Here is a 22,514-nt window from a genome sequence, read left to right on the forward strand (position 1 = left end):
GAATAACAGTAGAAACACTATCTTTTGCTTCAGTGCTCGGAGTTAAAGAGTTGAAAATTCAGTTAGCATTTCCATTTCAGATTGCTATCCATAGACTTAGGTATGCGTCACCACCAGCTGTGGACAAAATCAGACTCAACTATGAACCTAATGATCGATCTTTTAGTTTTCACATGTGAATTAATGCACAGTGTGGGCACTTTCCAGTGTCCACAGAACAATACACAGTCAAGTGAGAAACCCCAGCATTTAGCAGGAAGGGTATAGAGGTTTTATAATTAAATTATTACATTATAATTTTACTAATAGAAGGGAAATGAGCACTTTCGAGAACATGACAGTACTAACCAAGAATTGACTTGTTTAATACATTCCCTACTTGTAATTGCCACAAGGAACAAAACAAAAAAGAACAGCTTACATTGATGCAGTATGAGGTTGTTGACTTGCTTGCTGTCACCATGCTAGGTAACATCATCCGTGAGGCTCGGATGAAGTGATGGTATTCTATGCTGCTTGGAATTTATACAGTCTGGTCTGTTTTGGTGAGTAGTGTCATTTCCGGTTTGGTTCTTATGCATTCGTATATGGGGTCTAATTCTCTAGGTTTGTTGATTGCATTATGGGTTGAGAACCATGCCTCGAGGAGTTATCGTGCGGGTCTATGATTAGCTTGGGCTAGTATGGTTACATTATCCCAGTTAAACTGATGGCCTTCATTGCTTGAGTAAATTGATGCAGCATCTTTTTGCGACCTCAGAAAGGTCTGAGGTGTTTGGTAGTCACGTATTACTGATAATAAGGTAGGTGAGTGAAGTTGTTCCCCATTGTGCTGATTTGACTGACCTTCAAAAATTGATCTGCTTGCATCACCAAAACAGAGACACCAGAAAATATCAAATCTCTACATCTCAAAACGTTGAACATGCATTCATTTCAATCAACTCTAACTTTATATCAGTCATGTGACTATGTTCTCAACAAAATGTAAGCTCCAAACATACCTGTTTTCTTACAAGACTCATTCAGTTGGTTAACCTCAATTTGTCCTTTCTAGATCCCATATGATAGAAGTCTGTAGTTTGCTATTTTCCCAGGTAGTGCAGATAAATAGAGAGTGATACTTCCTGACATGAAAGTCAAAGCAGGTACTTGGCCACTCACTACTTGGTCCTCCGCACAGCTATTTGGTAAGCTTTCCCAAAATCCCGGGACACACTCCATGAACAATGATCACCTCCATCTTTTGTTTATGGAGGTTGGCACCCGGCACTCACCAGCCTTGCCATATCATCATGGCTCACCTCTGCCTCATTTATAATATAGTTCATTACTTCAGTACTGCATGCTTAAGTGCACCAGCACCTTTAATCGCAATGCTGCTGCCAGGAGGCTTTACACACAAAGACAGTCACTGGTCTTAAGTACTGGGCCAAGCTGCACCTCCGGGTTCTTAGCTTGATTTCTTAGCACTTACTTACTTCAATCTTGTTTGGATATTCACAGCAACTTTGCATTTTGCAACATCAGTCCAAACTTTCAGCTTCATAATACTTAGAAACAGATTGAACAGCCATTCTATTTTTGAATTAGGTACTTTTAAGCAACCTTTTCAGGTGTGTTATGAAACAACTCTGAAGTCAGTGGGATCTAAATTCTGGCCTTTTGGCTCAGAGGCAGGAACTCTACCACTGCACCAACACAGCCCTTTCTGCTTTTGTTTGCTTTGCCTTTTACAGCAAACTACAATTTACAAAGACAGCTGAAACTCTGATTGGCTTCAAAAGAGCCCGGAACAAATTTCCTCTCATGTTCAATGACAAGTGTTTGATAACATGCTCTTAAAAGCAATGCTGACTTCCTGGGGGTGATGTGGGTTGGGGGCTTGGAACAATGTTTTGATAACCCTACAACCAGACTTACCATCTCCTATTGTATTTGGGCATCATGGCTTCTGCTTCATACATCAGAATACACTGAGATATCTTGAGTAAATAGGGTTAAGGTGAATCAAAAGAGATTCTGCAAATATATTAAGGGAAAAAGAGCAACTCGGAAGAGAAAGACCAACAAGGCTGTCTTTGTGCAGAAGCGCAGGAAATAGGTAAGATACCAAATGGGTATTTCACGTCAGTATCAAACATGGAGGTCATGGAAGCGAGACAACTTGGGGGAAGAAACGGTGATGTCTTGAAAAGTATCCATATTACAGAAGTGCAGAAGAGGGTGTTGGACATATGGAATGAGCTGTCAGAGGAAGTGGTGGAGATGGGTAAAATTACAATTTTTAAAAGGCATCTGGATGAGTACATGTACAGGAAGGGTTTAAGAGGGCTGTGAGCCAACAGCTGTAAAGGGGACTAGATTAATTTAGGATCTCTGGTTGCCATGGAAGAGTTGGACCAAAGGGTCCATTTCTATGTTGTACTTCTCTATGAATCTAGAAGTCTACTGGGTCAAAGATCCCGGGAGAGGCATTCATTGGACTTTCTTGTCAGAATTCTCCACGTACAGTGGATCTAGGATGATGGTAAGCTCTCATTTGCACATGATGCAAATGCTGACTACCATTACAACCCACTTTGGAAAATGCACTGATATTTGAGCCCACTGTTCCACAAAGGTTAATGGTTTAATCGAAATATACAAAGGCCCAAATTTAACACGGTCATAGAATCAGATTAACAGAAAACACCAATCAGCTTCCTTGAATTAATAAGAAATACTATTTATTATAAATCATAAAGTCATAGAGACCAAAATTGTATACAGTATTCTAAAAGTTGCCTAACCAATATCCTGTACTCAATACACTGACAAATAAATGCAAGCACACCAAATGCCTTCTTCACTATCCAACTATCTGCACTCTAAGGTCTCATTGTGCAGCAACACTCCCCAGGATCCTACCGTCAAGCGGACAAGTCCTGCCCTGATCTGCCTTTCCAAAATGTAGGACCTCATATTTATCTTCATGAAATTCCATCTACAACTCCTCAGCCTATTGGTCCATCTGATCAAGATCCCATTGTACTCTGAGGTAACATTCTTTGCTATCCGCTACACCTTCAATTTTGGTGTCATCTACAAACTTACTAACCATTACTCTTACATTTATATTGAAATCATTTATGTAAATGACAAAGATCAGTGGACACAGCACTGATCCTGGTGGAACACTGCTGGTCACTGGCCTCCAGTCTTAAAAGTGACCCTCTGTCTTCCACCTTCAAGCCAATTCTGTATCCAAATAGCTAGTTGTCCCTCCTTCCATGTGATCTAAACTTACTAACTAGTCTATCATGAAGAACTTGTCGAATGCCTTACTGACGTTTATTTAGATCACACACACCGCTCTCCCGTCACCAATCCTCTTCATTACTTCTTCAAAATATTCAATCAAGTCAGTGAGACACAGTTCCCCACATACAAAGCCATGTTGATTATCCCTAGCCAGTCTTTGCCTTTCAAAGTTGACCTAAATCCTGTCTCTCAGGATTCCGTCCAACAACTTGCCCACCTCCAATGTCAGGCTTGCTGCTCTACAGTTCCCTGGCTCTTCTTTACCAAATTTCTTAAATAGTAGCATGTTAGCTAACCTCTGGTCTTCTGGCATCTCATCTGTGGCTACTGATGATAAAAAAAATCTGAGCAAGGGGCCCAGCAACCTCTTCCCTAGCTTCCCAGAGTCCTAGGATACACCTGATCGGGCCCCAGGCATTATCCACCTTTACGCGTTTTAAGGCATCCAGCACCACCTCCTCTGTGACACTTTTTAACATTCTCTATCTTCAATATCCTTCTCCACAGTAAACACTGATACAAAATATCCCATCTACTGCAGTTCCACACGGAGGCGATCTTGCTGATTTTTAAGGGGTCCTATTCTCTCCCGAATTGCCTTTTTGGCCTTAAGGTATTTGTAAAATCCCTTTGAACTCTCTTTAACCCTATTTGCCACAGCTATTTCAAGTCCCTTTTTGCCCTCCTGATTTCCCTCTTAAGTATACTTCTACTGCCTTTATACTCTTCCGGGGATTCACTCAATGTCTGCTGTCTATAGCTGATATATGCTCCCTTCTTATTCTTGAACAAAACCTCAATTTCTCTACTCATCCAGCTACATCTACCAGTCCTGCCCTTCATCCAAACAGAAACATACAGTCTCTGCATTCGTTATCTCATTTTTAAAGGTTTCCCATTTTCCAGCCCTCCTTTTACCTGCGAACTTCCGCCCCCAATCAATTTTTGAAAGTTCTTGCATAACAGTGTCAAAATTGGTCTTCCTCCAATTTAAGAGTTTAAATTTTAGATCCAGTCAAACCTTTTCCATCACTATTTTAAAACTGATAGAATATAGTTTCAAAGTGCTCCCCCAATGACACCTCAGTCAGTGACCTGCCCTGCTTTATTTCCTAAGAGTAGGTCGTCTTGCACCTTTTCTAGTAGGTACATCCACATACTGATATCAAAAATTTTCCTGGTATACACTCAATAAATAATAACTACAGGTGAAGCAGAACACAGAACTACGAATTACTGACATATAAATCTACAAGTTGAATCTGTAACTAACATTTAAAACCTCTAAGCAAAAGGACAAACAGACAAAATTGAGAAACATTTGCGTCGTAGAGCATAGAACATAGAACAGTCCAGCACAGTACAGGCTCTTCGGCCAACAGTGTTGTGCTGACCTATTATCCTACTAAAATCAACCCACATTTTACTATCCTCCATGTGCCTATCCAAGAGTCATTTAAAAGTCTCTAACGTATCTGACTCTACTATCACTGCCATCAGCGCATTCCACACGCCCACCATTCTGGTGGGTGAAGAAAAACCTACAGCATCTATTCACAAGATGAGATGCGATGTTCCTTTTGCTACCAAGATCCTCTGTTCTCTGATTCCCTTTCTAAATTCTTTCACTTCACTGGGGGCACTGGGCAACTGGTATGCTAATTGTAAAATTGTTTCTATGCAACAGATTACAGCAACTAGTGGGGGAGATGAACTGGCTTTCTTCAGGCTTTGGTAACTTTTATTGTGGAAATATAGTGACACAACCTGCCTTTTATTCCAGTCTGGACACCTACCTCTGTACTTCACACACACAAGTTGTTCAGCTTCCAGAAGCCGGACAGTTGCTGTTAGCCTGATGACCCTCTGGCATCCACAATGGCACAAATCAATGAACTACCTGTTGCCAGCCAAGTCACTCTCTGCACGCTCACTCTGATGCTATGCCAGTAACTAAGGGGCTTTGCAGTTACTGTCAATTTGTCAGTAACCCCTGTGAAGAGGTGAAAAGAATCAGGAGGAGAGATTGAAGAACAGAAAATCCTAGCAAGCAAAAGAATTCTCAGTGAACATTATGGACAGAGGCCATTGACCTGCTTCCCCAGTTGACTGCTAGCTTGCCGAGCTTGTTGTTCTGTGGTGCCCAGATGTTTCGTTATCCTTCCAGGTAACATCATCAAATGTGACCTGTCATTGAAATATTGGCGTTCTGCTTCCTTCCAGATTTATATGTTCCTCTGGTGTGATTGCCTTGTCACTTCTGGTTCTGTTGTTCTAGCAGCAGTCTGTATACGGGTCTATTTCTATGTCTTTGTTAATGGAGTCTTGGACTGAGAATCAGACTTCCAGAAATTCCCTTGCATATCTTGTGTTCACTTGTTCTAGTGTGGCCACTTTGTCCCAGTTGAACCGACGGCCCTCATTGTCTATGTATATTGAGACAAGTGAATATTGGTCCCCAGTTTCTTTTCCCTCCATTAATAATGCATATATGTGTGTGCGTGCACATGTACGTATGCGTACGTGTGCGAGATTATAACAGGTTAGAATTTTGTTGAGTAGTGTTATATGTCAACAGTTTATTATAGTTGAACATTTGTAAGTAGAACAGTCTGTTTCTCATTTACCGCCTGTGTTTTATACTTTGTAATAAATAGTTGCACTTATTAAATACAGAAACATGACCCATATTTTCTGTTAGCCTGGGTATATCTGAAAAGCAAATTGGGAACTTTGCATATATGGATAATTTTTAAAAAATTATTTTGTGATGACTCCAGGAATACTGGGAATTTATTTTAAGCATGCTACCCAAGTGAGGTATAACAGGTGGTTCTTCAATTTTCTTTCTGTTTACTAAACATTAAAATTAACTGTTTAAAGGCTTTACAATATGTATTGTCCCCACATTCAACAAGATCAAGATGTTACACTACTATAGATTTTCAGGAAAAGGGTAGCATTCCTTCAAATTGGGTTCTAACAGGATTTGGCATTAAGAACAAGCAGCCTCTTACAGTTACAGTTGCAATGACAGTCGATGTGAAAGGTGATGATGTAAAGTGGCCACACATTTTCAAACATCAAATTCTATTTCCAACGAAGCATCATCTATGCCCTTAAGCCCCCAGAAGGTGTTCTTCTGTCTGTTACTGGTGAAGGCATGCTAGCAAGAGCTCGCACTGTGGGAGTAGAGTGCAGAGATATTGTGATAAGCATTTAAGAAATGTTGGAAACAATTCACTAGAGCCCACAGAGGGAAGGTCTGTATGAAACTCCCTGAAATTGATACTTTGCTAATTTTTTGTTAAAATCCAGTCTCGTTTTCAGCTAGGGAAACACAACACGGACTAAGTCAGTAGTTCCAAACTACTCGTATTGGAAATGGGATATTTTATGTTTAGTTTAGTTGTTCAGATCAAAACAAAGCATTCATTTATTTGTTCATTTACCAAATTTATAGTCTTCTTGTGTTTACATCTGCCACGTTTGTCTATATATCAGATTAGTTAAAAAAAAGTCTAAACACACATGGATGTAATCTTAGAGATAGTGGGAACTGCAGATGCTGGAGAATCCGAGATAACAAAGTGTGGAGCTGGATGAACACAGCAGCATCTTAGAAGCACAAAAGCTGATGTTTCGGGCCTAGACCCTTCAACAGAAAAGGGGGATGGGGACAGGATTCTGAAATAAATAGGGAGAGGAGGAGGTGGCATCTCCAACACATCCCTCACCTTTCTGGACCTCTCTGTCTCCATCTCAGGCAACCACCGAGAAACCAAGTCCATTACAAGCCCACCGACTCCCACAGCTACCTAGAATACACCTCCTCCCACCCACCCTCGTGCAAAATTCCATTCCCCATTCCCAAGACCTTCGCCTCCGCCACATCTGCTCCCAGGATGAGGCATTCCACTCCCATACATCCCAGGTGTCCTCGTTCTTCAAGTACCACAACATTGTCCCCCCACGGTGGTCGAGAATGCCCTCAACAGTGTCTCCCGCATTTCCCGCAACTCATCCCTCACACCCTGCCCCCGCAATAACAGTCAAAAGAGAATCCCCCCAGTTCTCAAATACCACCCCACCAACCTCCGGATACAACGCATCATCCTCCAACACTTGCACCATCTACAATCCGACCCCACCACTAAAGACATTTTTCCATCCCCACCCTTGTCTACCTTCTGGAGAGACCACTGTCTCCGCGACTCCCTTGTCTGATCCACAATCTCCTCTAACCCCACCACACCCGGCACTTTCCCCTGCAACCGCAGGAAGTGCTACACTTGCCCACGCACCTCCTCCCTCACCCCCACCCCAGGCCCCAAGATGACTTTCCACATCAAGCAGATGTTCTCCTGCACATCCGCCAACGTGGTATACAGCATCCGCTGTACCTGTTGTGGCTTCCTCTACATTGGGGTAACCAAGCAGAGGCTTGGGGATCGCTTTGCAGAACACCTCCGCTCGGTTCGCAATAAACAACTGCACCTCCAGTCGCGAACCATTTTAACTCCCCCCTCCCATTCCTTAGGCCACATGTCCATCTCCTGGGCCTCCTGCAGTGCCATAATGATGCCACCCATAGGTTGCAGGAACAGCAACTCATATTCCGCTTGGGAACCCTGCAGCCCAGTGGTATCAATGTGGATTTCACCAGCTTCAAAATCTCCCCTCCCCCGACAACATCCCAAAACCAGCCCAGCTCGTCCCTGCCTCCCTAACCTGTTCTTCCCCTCACCTATCCCTTCCTCCCACCTCAAGCTGCACCTCCATTTCATACCTATTAACCTCATCCCGCCCCCTTGACCTGTCCGGACTGACCTATCCCCTCCCTACATCCCCACTTCTACTCTTCTCTCCACCTATCTTCTCCTCTATCCATCTTCGGTCCGCCTCCCGCTTTCTCCCTACTTATTTCAGAATCCTCTCCCAATTCCCCTTTTCTGATGAAGGGTCTAGGCCCGAAACGTCAGCTTTTGTGTTCTTAAGATGCTGCTTGGCCTGGATGTAATCTTGCTCAATTTCCTTTGGCTCTTTAAGAAGGGTAAAAGATAACACTATAACTCATTTTATCCATTATATCTCTGGGTTCAACATATTGCTTTTAAAAACAATATTTTCTTACAGTTTAATGCTGTCAGAAATATTCCCAAGACAGGGACAAACTGAACGTGCATAGAAACCGTAATCCAGTTCATAACTGAAGATGTAATTTTAACATCTGTCATACTTTTCCTATGTATCAAATACCTTTGCAGAAAGTAACCAGCTTCCAAATGAAATGTTTCAATACTGCTTATATTACCCATTATCGTTGATTTCTACCTATTACTGTTATCCTCACAATGGGCCAAACTGAGGAATGCATTGCAGATTTCTCAAGTCTTCGAATACTAGTTTTGACTCATGGATGCGGGTTGAAAATACACCTTTTGTCTTTAAAGTTGAACACTTCAACTGATCAATAACTGACAGCTGAAGTTAAGTTAAGCATATCCAGAGTATATTGGAATGCCATGCATTGCAAAGATATAAAACTGAAGGTCATTACAAAGTAAAATGCTGAATAGTCTGGCGCTACTATAGATTTGTAGTATTGTCCTTTGAAAATATGTGAAGGGTCATCTATTGGAAAAACAATGGGACATACTTACAGATAAAGTTATAAGCATTATGGTCATGTTTCTGAAAACAAAACCATTTGGCAAAGAGTTATCCTGGAATTTTAAAAGATTTTCTGAAGAAATAGAAACAATTTATGAAAGTCACTTTTGTTCAGGTCACGATATTGTAATTGTTTAAGGGTGATGGAATGTTAGCAATTGTTGAAAATTATTTCACTCAAAGGAAATCATTGCCAAGTAAATCATCATAATCCATAACTGATCTTTTATATCATACTTAGAGATGTGAGAATTTTCACAAGAAAGGTTGGCAAGTAATTAAACAACAAACCTCCAAAACAAAATTTTTAAATGAAGGTCAGCGTCAAATTTCTCTTTCAATATAATTCATCTACTTAAATGAAGCATTTCTGTAGACAAGATAATGGGAACTGCAGATGCTGGAGAATTCGAGATAACAAAGTGTGGAGCTGGATGAACACAGCAGGCCAAGCAGCATCCCAGGAGCACAAAAGCCGGCACTTCGGGCCCAGACCCTTCATCAGATGAAGGGTCTTGCCCCAAAGTGTCGGCTTTTGTGCTCCTGGGATGCTGCTTGGCCTGCTGTGTTTGTCCAGCTCCACACTTTGTTATCTCAATTCTGTAGACGTTTGTCCAAGTTATGTTTTACACTTATTTCTGGCTTCTGAAAGCTGAGGAATTCTATCCTGTAGTGAACAGTATAGAAGGTTAAGTCGGAGTAAAACAGGACCTTGGTCAAATGGGACGATGAGCCGGGGAGTGGCAGATGGAGTTTAATTTAGATCAACGTGAGGTGTTGCATTTTGCTGAGGCATATCAGGGCAGGGCTTATACACTTAATGGCAGGGTACTGGCGATTGTTGCCAAACAAAGAGACTTTGGGGTGCAGATAAATAGTTCCTTGAAAATGAAGTCAGAGGTAAACAGGGTGGTGAAGGCGGGATTTGCTACACTAACCTGCATTGGTTAGTACATTGAGTACAGGAGTTGGGATGTCATGTTGTGGCTGCAGTGCATTGGTTAATCCATTTTTGGTATACTGCTTTCAATTCTAGTCTGCCTGCCATAGGAAAGATACTGTGAAACTTGAAACGGTACAAAAATGATTTACAAGCATGTTGCCAGGGTCGGAGGGTTTGAGCTAGAGGGAGAGACCGAATACACTGGGGCTATTATCCCTGGAGCATAGCAAGTTGAGGGAGGCCTAATCGAGTTTAATTTAAGTAGCCAAGGTCTTTTCCTCAGAGTAACAGAGTCAAAAACTACAGGGCATAGGTTAAGGAGAGAGGAGAAAAATTTAAAAGGGACCTACGGGGCAGCTTTTTCACCCAGAGGGTGGTGCATGAATGGAATGAGCTGCCAGAGGAAGTAGAGGAGCTGGTACAATTGCAACATTTAAAAAGTAGGGTACACGAATAAGAACGGGTTAAGAGGGATATGAGCCAAATGCTGGCAAACAGAACAAAATTAATTTAGGACATCTAGTCCACTGGGTCGAGTTGGACAGAGGGTCTATTTCCACGCTATACAGCCCTATCACTCTTTCTAACGAATAAGATGGTTGATAATCAACCGTCTCATCTTTGTATTTTTTGCACACAATATTTCAAGGATGAACAAGTTAGTTGTTATTTTCACCCAAATTGTGATACTAAATTTTAAATCAAATGCCATTAGTGTTCCATCCAAATACATCTGCAGGAAGTGCACCCAACTCTTGGTCCTCCAAGGCCGCGTTAGGGAACTGGAGCGGGAGCTGGATGAACTTCGGATCATTCAGGAGGTAGCGTCAGTGATAGACAAGAGTTTCAGGGAAGTAGTTACTCCTAAGCGTGAAGAAAGCTGGGTAACTGTTAGAAGGGGGAAGAAGCAGTCAGCGCAGGGATCCCCTGTGGTCGTTCCCCTGACAAACAAGCACACCGTTTTGGATACTGTTGGGGGGACGACTTACCAGGGGCATGCAGTAGGGTGCAGGTCTCTGGCACAGAGTCTGTCCCTCTTGCACAGAAGGGAAAGGGGGATAGGAAGAGAATGATAGTCACTGGGGGCTCAATAGTTAGAGGGACTGAAAGAAGGTTTGCCGGGAATGAAAGAGACTCACGATTGGTGTGTTGCCTTCCAGGTGCCAGGGTCCGAGATGTTTCGGATCGTGTCTTTGCGGTCCTGAGGGGAGAGGGTGACCAGCCCCAAGTCGTGGTCCACATAGGCACCAACGACATTGGTAGAAAGAGGGATAGAGATGTCAGGCAGGATTTCAGGGAGGTAGGGTTGAAGGTGAGAGCTAGAACAAACAGAGTGGTCATCTCTGGTTTGTTACCTGTGCCACGTGATAGCGAGGCAAAGAACAGGGAGAGATTTCAGCTGAACACATGGCTGCAGGGGTGGTGCAGGAGGGAGGGCTTCAGGTACATGGACAATTGGGGCTCATTCTGGGGAAGGTGGGACCTCTACAAACAGGACGGTCTCCACTTGAACCAGAGTGGCACTAACATTCTGAGTGGGAAATTTGCTAGTGCTATTCGGGTGGATTTAAACTAGCTCAGAAGGGGGATGGGAAACTGAGGTGTAGTCCTAGTACACAGGAGGATGAGCGTAGGGAGGGCATCGTCAGGACCTCACTGTCACAGGAGTGTGCTGGCAGACAGCAAGCTGGATTGAAGTGTGTCTACTTTAACGCCAGGAGTATCCGGAATAAGGTAGGTGAGCTTGCAGCTTGGATAGGTACCTGGGACTTCGATGCTGTGGCCATTTCGGAGACATGGATAGAGCATGGTCTGGAATGGATGTTGCAGGTTCCAGGGTTTAGATCTTTCATTAAGGTCAGGGAAGGTGGTAAAAGAGGGGGAGGTGTGGCTTTGTTGGTCAAGGACAGTATAACAGCGGCTGAAAGAACCTTTGAGGACTCGTCTACTTAGGTGGTATGGGCTGAGGTTGCCGAGGAAGGTTTGTCGACTGAGTAGTATGGGTGGAAGTTAGGAACAGCAAGGGAGCAGTCACCTCACTGGAGGTTTTCTACAGACCCCCAAATAGCAGTAGGAAGATCGAAGAACTCATAGGCCGGCGGATTGTTGACAAGTGCAAACATAGCAGGGGTGTTGTTATGGGTGACTTCAACTTTCCCAATATAGATTGGAACCTCCTTAGTGCAGATGGTTTGGATGGAGCCGTTTTTGTCAGGTGTGTTCAGGAGGGTTTCCTTACTCAGTATGTGGACAGGCCGATGAGGGGGGAGGCCATTTTGGATTTGGTGCTCGGCAATGAGCCAGGACAGGTGTCAGATCATGTGGTGGGAGAACACTTTGGCGACAGTGACCACAACAGCCTCACGTTTACCACAGCCATGGAAAGGGAAAGGAGCAGTTACCAGGGTAAGATGTTTAACTGGGGTAAAGGAAACTATGGCGCTATCAGACAGGAGTTGGGAAGTACAGATTGGGAGCAGTTGTTCCACAGAAAGGGCACAGCAGGCTGTTTAAGGAGCAGTTGTTGCGAGTGATGTGTAAATTTGTTCTTCTTTGACAGGTAAGAAGGGGTAAGATTAAGGAGCCTTGGATGACGGGTACAGAGGTGCTTCTCGTCAAAAAGAAAAAGGCAGTGTACGTAAGGTGGAGGAAGCAACGGTCTAGCACAGCTTTAGAGGATTACAGACTTGCTTGGAAGGAGCTCAAAAGTGGACTGAGGAGGGCCAGGAGGGGGCACGAGAAAGGCTTGGCAGGAAGGATTAGGGAGAACCCGAAGGCATTTTACTCATACGTGAGGAATAAGAGAATGATCAGGGAGAAGGTAGGGCCGATCAGGGATAGCGTAGGGAACTTGTGTGTGGAGTCTGAGCAGAGAGGGGAAGCCCTAAATGAGTTTTTTGCTTCGGTTTTCAATAAGGAAAGGGACCTTGTGGTGAATGAGAACTTTGAGGAGCAGGAAAACAGACTTGAACAGATCAAGATTGAGGAAGATGATGTGCTGGAAATTTTGGCAAACATTAAGATTGATAAGTCCCCAGGGTCAGACCAGATTTATCCTAGGTTGCACCGGGAAGCGAGAAAAGAGGTTGTTAAGCCGCTGGCGAAGATCTTTACTTCCTCACTCTCCACGGGAGTCGTACCGGAAGATTGGAGGGAGGCAAATGTTGTTCCTCTTTTCAAGAAAGGGAATAGGGAAATCCCTGGAAATTACAGACCAGTCAGTCTTACGTCTGTGGTCGGCAAGGTTTTGGAAAGAATTCTGAGGGATAGGATTTATGACTATTTGGAAAAGCATAGCATGATTAAAGGGAGTCAGCATGGCTTTGTGAGGGCCAGATCATACCTTACAAATCTTATTGAGTTCTTTGAGGAAGTCACGAGACAGGTTGACGAGGGTCAAGCAGTGGATGTGGTGTACATGGACTTCGGCAAGGCATTTGATAAGGTTCCCCACAGCAGGTTCATTCATAAAGTCAGGAGGTATGGGGTACAGGGGGATTTGGCTGTCTGGATTCAGAACTGGTTGGCTGGCAGGAGGCAGAGCGTGGTTGTGGATGCTAAGTATTCTGCCTGGAGGTCAGCGCTGAGTGGTGTCCCGCAGGGCTCTGTTCTTGGGCCTCTGCTCTTTGTAGTTTTTATAAATGACTTGGATGAGGAGGTTGAGGGGTGGGTTAGTATGTTTGCTGATGACACAAAAGGTTGGAGGTGCCGTTGATAGTATCGAGGGCAATTGCAGGCTTCAGCGAGACATTGACAGAATGCAGAGCTGGACTGAGAAATGGCAGATGGAGTTCAACCTGGATAAATGCGAAGTGATGCATTTTGGAAGGTCGAACTTAAATGCTGAATATAGGATTAAAGACAGGACTCTCGACAGTGTGGCGGAAGTGCATAGCTCCCTCAAAGTTGCCACCCAAATGGATAAGGTTGTTAAGAAAGCATATGGTATTTTAGCTTTCATTAACAGGGGGATCGAGTTTAAGAGCCGCGAGGTTATGCTGCAGCTCTACAAAACCCTGGTGAGACCACACTTGGAATATTGTGTCCAGTTCTGGTCGCCCTATTGTAGGAAAGATGCGGAGGCTTTGGAGAGGGTGCAAAGGAGGTTTACCAGGATGCTGTCTGGACTGGAGGGCTTGTCTTACGAGGAGAGGTTGACTGAGCTCGGGCTTTTCTCTCTGGAGAGAAGGAGGAAGACAGGTGACCTGATCGAGGTGTACAAGGTAATGAGAGGCATGGATAGAGTCAATAGCCAGAGACTTTTCCCCAGGGCAGGACTGACTGCCACGAGGGGTCATAGTTTTACAGTGTTAGGAGGAAGGTACAGAGGAGATATCAGAGGGAGGTTCTTCACCCAGAGAGTCATGAGCGCATGGAATAGTTTGCCAGTGGTGGTCGTGGAAGCGGAGTCATTAGTGATATTTAAGCGACTGCTGGACATGCACATGGGCAGCAGTGAATTGAGGGGAATGTAGGTTAGGTTATTTTAGTTTTGGATTAGGAATATTCCACGGCACATCATGGGCTGAAGGGCCTGTACTGTGCTGTACTTTTCTATGTTCTATGTTCTATGTTCTTAACTACAAAACAGAGTTTGTAGAGGCTTTGAATGGTTAAGAGATGTTCTTTCCCTGGAATTAAAATCTATTTTAAAGCCAGAGGCCAAAGCCTGTATTCTGCCAATTTTAATGTCCTATAAGAAATAAGTCTGGGCTCTTCATTGCTGAGAGAGCAATGGCCCTCTGCTGAAAATACACTGTTAGGTGAGATATAAGGATGATTGGTGTGGAAGGTAACAATTTTAAATGAAGCAAAGACAGATTGGGCTGTATGTTCCAAACAGTGGTAATCTCATGAGGAGTACCACTCTCTTCCTTTGTAGACCCAAAAAAAACTCCACATTTTCTGACAGGAAATTCTGATCAGAGTTCTTTCAGAAACACAGAGCTGTATTTCTATTTTGGCAGTTCCCTCATAGCATAAAAGTCTGGGAAAGGAGAATCATGCCCCATTTTCCATAACAGTCTGTTATCATGTTTTGCAAATTAAAAACGGGAAACATCACAGACAACCATTTTGACAGATACTATGAAAGGGTAAGTATGTAAATGAAAGGTTAGGGTGCTGGGAAGGTAGAGTGTCAGGTTGGGGATGTGGTTGGCGGGGTATGCGGGCTGGGCCAACAGCCAGGTAAAGTGATACTGCTTAGGGATCAGGATCAGTGGAAGATATCGGGTTCAGGGGCAGAGGCAGGGGGGTTGGTAGTGGTGGGCGGTTAGTGTTAGATTGCAGGGTTGAATCTGGCAGCAGGGAGAGAAACAGCCTGATGTCCAATGGTAGGTTTGGTGATTGGTTTCAGGTCTGGAGCAGAAGGTGGGGTTTGGAGGGGAAAGTGTCAGGTACAGGACAGTGGGGAGTGATCAAGATTCGTGATGGTGTTGGATCCAATAGTGGGAGGAGGATGTTAGGTTGGCACCAGGAGGTAGGAGGTCAAAGCCCAGGTCAGGAGTGGGTTGGGTGCAGGCTGGTCTTGAACAGAGAGTGATTGGAGGTCATGTGGTGGAGTTGCTGGGTCTGGTCCTGGTGTAGGAGAGAGGGGACACATCAGTTCCTGGTAGGGTGTGGAGGTGAAGACAGGTAGCATCAATTTAGTATCTGGGGCTTGTAAGGGATTGGCAAAGGTATAGCTGTGGATGTTGCAGGCAGATAGGGCTACAATTTAACTGTTATTCAGAAGTTAGACTAACTAACTTTAAAGCTAACACTTCTTTAACTGAACTATTTACTTCCGCAAAACAGTCCAGAGTCTTCAATTTAATTGGATACTTTCGGACGATTCCAGATGTAGGGATATTGCTCAACAGAATCTTCAATTTCCGATGCAAGTCCTTCATTGTCTGTTATGATGGAGATTTCACAGGGACCCCATGCATGAGCCCATCTACACTGCAGAAACAATTATCTGGAAATCTTGGCTAGTACTGGAGCAGGATTAACGACACTGTTCCCAAAATAGCCACTGTAGATTTGATCTGAGTAGATCCCTAACATTCCTGATTAAAATGTGTTTATTTTCCCAATACTAGGTTTTAAACTAATCCTGTGAAGCAAAACTCTACTAAATATAGAACAAAAACTGTTAAATAACTTGTCTAACCATGACAGATAACGTTCAAGAATTTCACAAAGGAAACAGATGGTGACTGTTTCTTTCATTGTGATACAAGGAAGCCCATGCCTGTCACATGCATAATATAATGGAGATGAATGTTAAATTGAAGCATTATTTATGGTTATAAATTGTATTTTCTGCAGCGCATGGTTTTGCTTTCAGTCAGGAATGGATTACCCTCGACTACCGGTTTATTTCAACAAAAAATATCTTTTTAAAATGTACCTTCCTACAAATTATTTGTTGAAGCTATATTTTCTACTGTTGTAGTTTAATCTAACTCAAATTACACAAGTACTCAACACCAGCATAACAAGCCCATCTCAAATTCAAGGCAGAGACTGGTATCCATTGCAGTAAAGAGGGACAAAATCACTTTCCTTGTAGCCACAATACAATCCCATATCATTATAATCTCGCATAAAATTAGCTACAATTGCATTATCAGAAAATACCCTATCAGTGAATTTCCTATGACATCTCTAATATTTAATCAGGAGGACAGTTGTGTTGCTCAGTTACAGATATGAGGACTGTGTTTAAAAAATGCTTAAGTCACTGCTCAAGTATTTAATGTGATAAAGTGACTCAAGTTGGCAAATTCAGGTATATGTTAGTTCCAGTCAGTTTCTGAGGCTAAGGAGAGAATTACCAAACTGCTTATATATTGCAAGGAATAGATGCCTCTTTTTTTAAAAAAAGAAACACTGTTTAGCTTATGTAAACCTGAGACAGATGCACGATGGATTCATTTATATGCATGAGTTCCCTCCTGTGTGAATCCACATAACAAGTCAAGAATATGCTGTTTGAAAACAGCAAGGGGCTTGTATCATTAACACACTGTTTTATCAGGGCCAATGATATATAAGTATAATTACATTTTTAATACCAATATTTTGAATTCTCTCTCATGCTTCGTAGATCAGAGTCTTTGATTCTCTTTTGTTTTCTATGAAAGAAAATAATTAAAAAGTTTATTTTTCTCACTGTATATTTTAGCAAGAACAGCAATCACCTGTTTAATGTAAGCAGGAATGACAGAAACTGATCTGCATCAGATTGGAAGGACAAGAGGAAATAAGGTTCCGGGCTAAGTGAAGGTAACTACACCAGACAATATCTACACAATCCGATAGGTGGTTGCAGTTCTTGTCACAGAAATTGCTACAATTCTGTGATGCTTTCATAGAGCAGCATACCCTCTTAGGCACTGCTCCGCCAACAACTGCAAGTTAACTGGCCCTGGGCATAAACTCTTCATTGGTAACTATTATTTTTAGGATACGTCACTCTATTTGGTCTATTTTCAGTTCCATTGCAATTCTCTCATTTCTCCTGATCCTCAGCCTAACAGCGCAATTTTCAATGGCCTTCAAGAAAACTGGTGATGTCATTTGTTGTTTAAGAGTGAAGTTCAAAACACCAACAGTATTTGCACAATTACATAAATAAACTTCTGCATATCATCTGGACAAGTCATTCAATTAAGTCTTACAGAAGATATCTAAAATACTGAATGCACGATTAGACTAAACTGAATATTTTACTGAATATTTATGGCAAATACGTAGCATCACTAAACGTTCCTATTTTAATTATGCTTAAATTCACAACTTCTATTCAGATTTGACTGTGAACAGGATGCTTTGACAATTTTTATTCACAACAACTCACTCTGTGAAGTATCTTTGTTTTAGAAATATGTCCATGGATGAAACAGTTGGACACAAGACAGGAGGTGAAGTTAACTGTGCTTGATATCAAGGCAATATCAAGGGATTAAGAACCCCTGGTAAAATTGAAATCAAGGGGAAACCTCTGAATGAGCTGGAGTCATTTGTAACACAAAGGAAAATTATTGTGGGTGCGGAAGGCAAATCACTTCAGTCTCAGGACATGTCTGCAGGAGTTGTTCAGGGTAGTTTCCTGGACCCAACCATCTTCAGCTGCTTTATAGTCACCTCCCTTAGAAATCTGACATGGGGATGAACACTGTTGACTGCACAATGTTCAGCTCTGTTTATAACTTTTCAGATGCTGAAGTAATCCAAGTCAATATGCAGAATGACCTGGACAACAGTCAAGCTTGATCTCATAAGTAGAATATGTGTTACAGAAATGCCAGGCAATCACCATCTCCAAAAAAAGAGAATCTAACGAGCTCAACCTTAATATTAAATAGCTTCACCCTCACTGAATCTACTGCTATCAATATTCTCAGGATTACCAGTGATGAGAAATTGAACTGAACCAGTGGCTCGAAGAGCAGATCAGACCCTTGGAATTTTGACGTGAACAATTCACCTTCTGAATCCCCAAACCGTTTCCATCATCCACAAAGCACACAACAGAAATGTGGTGGAATACTCTACAAAGCACCTGGATGAATGTAGCACCAATACCACTCAGGAAGCTCAACACCATTCAGGACCAAGCCCTACTGGAGTGAGTTGCATCCGCAACGTTAAACATTCAATCCTTCTGCACAGTGGCAGCAGGTTGTGTTGTCTATAAGATGCATTGTAACAAAACAGCAAAATTCCTTCAACAGCATGTTCCAAACCCACAATTCTCTACTACCCAGAAGGCAATTGATACATCAGAACACTACAACAGTTCACCTATACTCTACAGTCCTAGGTCTCCTTTCCCAACACTGTGGCAGTTTCAGAAGGCAACTTCCCAGGCCCTTCTCAATGGCAATTAGGAATGGGCAACAAATGCTGGACTAGATAGCAACACCTCCTTCAGTGCAAGACTGAAAAATATCTTCATAAGTGGGCATCAGTTCCTAGCAACAGCAAAACAAAGCTAGATTTTTGGGTGGTTAATAATAGAGTATATAAAAACAAAGATAGATGTTTGTCAAAGCTTGAGGCAATTAGATGGAAGGCAAGGAAGTTGAGATTTTTGCAAGAGAACATGATTTTTAGAGCGTGATTTCTAGAATACGCAGGCAGGATGCTTTAAGGTAGTGTCACAGGAGGTTGCCCGGAAGATGCAAGCAAAAACATAAGGTTGAGAAGGGTGGCAGAAATATGGGGGATTAGTGGATTCTAAGCAGTGTGAAGACCTAAGCAGTTTTTGTGGGAGGCAATGATGGTCTCCAGTGAAGGATAAAGATCGTCATTCAGTCTGTCAAGACAATTCTGCCAATCTATTAGATAATGGTTGATATTAATTTCAGGCAGGCATTTTCCATTTTTTCTTCAAAATGACAGGCCAATGTATTTAAGAATGACACCCCACCAACTTGAAAATCTATGGGATCAAGGCACAGGAGTGATGATCTGATGAGTTTCTCATTCAATCAGATCCTGAGACAGCAACACAATCTCAAGCTGCTGGCTAAATGAAGGAGTGTTGTAGACAGGAAAAAGGTATGTGACTGTTTGGTGTAGTAGTGGTAGCTAAGCAGGGAATCACATGAAGAAAATCAGAGTTCAGAAGCAAGGGCAGGGCATTGGCTTTCAGCAGCTACCCCCAGTTTTTCATCCATGCCCCGATCCCCTCAGATTGGAGAAAATCAAGACCCTGAAAAACCAGTAGGCAGGTGACTCCAGTGTAGCAGTTAGAAAGGCTTACTCTTTTCTTATCTGCTGGGAACAAATACCATCAGAGCAGTGGCAGACTGATGTCTTTTAATGGTCATTAATGGTGGAACAGGAAGGTTAACCATATGCCTGAGATGGTAGGGAAAACATACGTGTCTTCTTCCTGCTGCCCCACAACTTAGATTCTGGATGGGCAGGCTCATGGTTGATCTTCCCAGACTGACACCAATTAAAGTACTGAAGTAAAAATCAACAAGCACTTATGGGCCACAGTTCATAAATGGTTTGGTGAACACTGTTCCCAGTAGACGAGAAAGACTGCAGCAGGAAAACAAGGTGGGCAGTTTGCCTGCCAGATTATGCAAGGGATCTTAATTTGTCTCACTCTGAGGATGATTGGGATCACAGATGAGGTGAGAGAAAAAAATTGTCTAGAAGCTCACATGCTGCTTAAAAAAGTAAAATCTCCCAAAGAACACTTTCACAAAATTTCACTGCAGATTAGATCTACCCACTTACTTTAAAAATTTGAAAAACCGTAAGTCTAAAGAGAAAGCAGATGACAATACTGAAATTTTCCTATTTTAACTACAACCCTATCACCCGCATTTAAAAAGGAGCATTGTCAGAATGACTTACATTTATTAGATGCAAGATCAGTCAACAGTCCTGGATTGTCTTGTTTTGATGGTAAATCCAATAAAAGCGAACATAAATCAGAATGGATTATTTAAATAACTTGTATGTACAAATAAAATCATTCTGCTTAATGAGATTCGCTCACTATTCAACACAGTGTTAAAGCCCTTAAGTATCTAAAATGAAGCATCATGTCAACAATATTTCATTTTCACTTTCCATGACTGTATTTGAATTTCATTACTTCCAATTAAAGATCAGTTTTGAAATGAATCCATGTGGCAATATAATTCTAAATTAATAACATTACTTTACAATTCAAGTTAACTCTAAAAAGAACAAGGTCAAAACATTGCAATGCATCTGAAGAATGAATACAGTGGTAAATCAGGGCAACAGCAGAACCACTGCAAATTGAACTCCTTCCTCATTTGCTTCAAAGTGAGTTTATGGCAGCAATCACAGACCTGGAATAAGCTTGCTGCCACATTGAAGAGGACTTCAGCTGCCCCACACCAATCCCGGGCCTAGGTGAATTTGAATGAGGCACTCGGAGAGGGCTGAAAAGTGGCCAGTTAGAGTCCGAGGTTTTAATGTCAAGCACAAGAGAACATTCTTGCTTGCTATTATCTCCAATAAAGTAAATACAAAGGCTGAATCTTACCTGTCTAGTGTCAGTCTCTAGGGGTTTATTTTAAAGCCTGCTGGCTTGGCTGCTAAAGCTTAAAGAAATTGACACCAACAGAAATGGGGAAAATGAAGTCCAGGCCAAAGCTGCTTAAACAGCAGCCCATCCATCAACTTGAATATTCACTCTCTCCACCATCAACACTCAGCATGTGTACAATATGCAAGGTGGACACTAGCAAACTACAAGATCCCATCAATAGTACCTTCCAAACACGTGACCTCTGCCACGTAGAAGATCAAGGACAGCAGATATCTGGGGAAACCAATACTTGCAAGTTCCTACCTGAAGCCCACGCCATCTTGACTTTGAACTATATCACTGTTCTTTCACTGTTGAGGTGTCAAAATCCTGGGGCCCCTTCTCCGAACAGCATCATGAAAGTGCCTGCAACTGCTCGAATGTACTAGTTCAAACATGCAGCTCAAACGTACATTCTCAAGCAGAATCAGGGATGGGCAACAAATGGATTGCAACACCCACATTCGTCAAGTAATTGTCAAAAGTCAATACATTATTGAAAATCATTGGCAGATCTGGCAGCATCCATGGGGAAACAGAGAGAGGGGCAGGGAAAGCAAAAGAATAAAAGGGAGGCTCTGTGATGCATTGAAAGGCAGTGGAGATTAGTTGAGAAAAGGATTGATGATGCAAGTTTGAAGTACGTGGTAATGTGACAAAAACATACAATATGTATCTGGAAGAGGTGTGAAAGACAAAAATCAGCTAATGCTAAAAAGCTAAAAAAAAAATCAAGAAAACCTAACCAGCAAAAGAAAATGAAACAAAATGAGGGCTTAAACTGCAATTTGCAATCATTGAGTTTATTGCCAAGTCTGGCATAAACCTTACCAAATGTGTCAAGCTAGACCTATTGCAAACACAACTACTAAGCTGAAAAGAAACCATAAACTATCAATTAGTTCAGAAGCAGAATGCTTTGGTATTTTAGACTTGGGTTTTAAAATCCAGAGGTTGACTAAGTAGCTCCCTCTGCATCTCATTTGCTCTCTCAATTTTTTTCTACTGAATTTATTTTCAATTTTTCACAGAATGTCTAGTGTGGAATCTGCAGATGGATTTTTTGCTACAAAACTGTGTGATGGCAATCTTGGACAGAGACATATTGTGGTTTACAGAAGGTATCAAAAGTCTCCATTAAAACTTGCAGAGTTTACAGTATTCATAGTTTGCTAAAGGCGTAGTCCTACTAGCCCCATACTAATCCTTTACTTTCCCCTACTCAGGGGGGTGAAAGCAAGGGAAATGTTACACTTGGAATTAATAGCATGTAATCCAAACAAAAGGAAACAGATCACAAATGTAGGACAGAAAGTCTTCAACTTTACACAAGCCTCTGTGCAGAAGAATGTTATTTTCAACTTCCCAAAGTGGGTAGTGGAGATCACTTTGCCTAATCAGTTTAAATTCCATGCATGGACTTGCCTTGGTGCTTTTGTGGATACAGTTAATTAATTATTTAGACTTTTGTGGTTGAATGAAAATGTTGATAAGAGTCTTTAAAAACAATCATTTCCT

The 22,514-nt window shown here is 42.3% G+C and overlaps 1 protein-coding gene across 4 annotated transcripts in view; it reads right to left on the minus strand.

Annotated features, from left to right (window-relative positions):
- atrnl1b (attractin-like 1b) overlaps window positions 1-22,514 on the minus strand; it is a 959,007-nt gene that overhangs the window by 395,277 nt on the left and 541,216 nt on the right. The gene's annotated exons all lie outside the window — the stretch shown is intronic.

Source organism: Stegostoma tigrinum, chromosome 20 (genome assembly GCF_030684315.1).
Source record: "Stegostoma tigrinum isolate sSteTig4 chromosome 20, sSteTig4.hap1, whole genome shotgun sequence".
Lineage (NCBI taxonomy): Eukaryota > Metazoa > Chordata > Chondrichthyes > Orectolobiformes > Stegostomatidae > Stegostoma > Stegostoma tigrinum.